Below are 1579 nucleotides of genomic sequence, written 5' to 3' on the forward strand. Positions count from 1 at the left end.
CCAGGGCAATTCTTCTATATAGAACAGCTGCTCATCCGGGAATACAACACTCACCTCAGACTCAGTGCGGTCAACCTCAGGATTTTTCAGTCTAGACAAGTGATCCGCAACTTGATTCTCTGTCCCCTTTCGGTCAATTATTTCTATATCGAATTCTTGAAGGAGGAGAAACCATTTGATCAGCCTCGGCTTTGCATTTCTTTGTCATTAAATATTTGATCGCCGACTGATCAGTGTGGATGAGTACCTTTGTTCCCAACAGATATGCCCAAAATTTTTGCAACACAAAAATTACTGCCAGGAGTTCTTTCTCTGTGGTGGTATAATTTGTTTGAGTAGGGTTTAATTTTTACTCGCATATGCGATGGGGTGCAAGATTTTTTTTCTCTTTTGCACTAAAGTTGCTCCCATCGCATACCTGCTTGCGTCGCACATGATTTCAAAAGGATGTGTCCAATCCGGTGCAATCAATACGGGTGCAGTAATCAGTGCATTCTTCAAAACTCGAAATGCGTTAAGGCAGTTGTTGTCGAACTCAAATTTTCTATCAGCTTCTAAGAATGCACTCAGTGGTCGTGTTATTTGAGAAAAAGTCTTTGACAAATCATCTGTAGAATCCAACGGCCCTTAGAAGCTTCGTATAGCATCCACGCTTGTTGAAGGTGGAAGCTTTTCAATTGCTTCGATTTTTGCTTTCTCCACCTCCAACCCATCTCGGGAAACCTTGTGTCCCAACATTATGCCCTCCTTCACCATGAAATGGCATTTTTCCTAGTTGAGCACCAGATTCGTCTCTTCGCATTTTTTCAGTATCTTCTCCAAATTGGTTAAACAGACTTCATAAGTGTTCCCATAAACAGAGAAGTCATCCATAAATATTTCCACAGAGTCCTCGAGATAATCTGAAAAGATGGCCATCATGCACCTTTGGAACGTGCTTGGCGTATTGCAGAGGCCAAACGGCATGTGGCGAAAAGCAAACGTCCCATATGGGCAGGTGAATATGGTCTTGTCTTGATCGTCTGGAGCTATCATAATTTGATTGTATCTGGCATAACCATCTAAGAAGCAATAAAAATCATTTCCAGCTAGACGATCTAGCATTTGGTCAATGAATGGCAGAGGGAAATGATCGTTCATTATGGCCGCATTCAACTTGTGGTAGTCCATGCATATGCGCCATCCAATGATGGTCCTTTGGAGTATTAATTAGTTCTTTTCATTTGGGACTACCTTCATTCCGCCCTTCTTCGGCACACACTGCACGGGGCTGACCCACGTGCTATCTGCTATGGGATAGATAATGCCCGCATCTAGCCATTTGATAATTTTCTTCTTGACGACCTCCTTCATCGTAGGGTTGAGTCTGCGTTTATGTTCAATTGTTGCTTTGTGATCATGTTCAAGACGAATGCAGTGCATGCAGTACGCAGAGCTAATTCCTCTAATGTCGGCGAGAGTCCAGCCAATTACTCGCACATGCTTCCTTAGAATGCTCATCAATGCATTCTTCTGGTCTTTGTTGAGCACAGAGTAAATGATAACTGGCAGCTTCTCATTCTGCCCCAAAAATGTGTAC

This window comes from Benincasa hispida, chromosome 12 (genome assembly GCF_009727055.1).
Source record: "Benincasa hispida cultivar B227 chromosome 12, ASM972705v1, whole genome shotgun sequence".
In the NCBI taxonomy this organism is placed as follows: domain Eukaryota; kingdom Viridiplantae; phylum Streptophyta; class Magnoliopsida; order Cucurbitales; family Cucurbitaceae; genus Benincasa; species Benincasa hispida.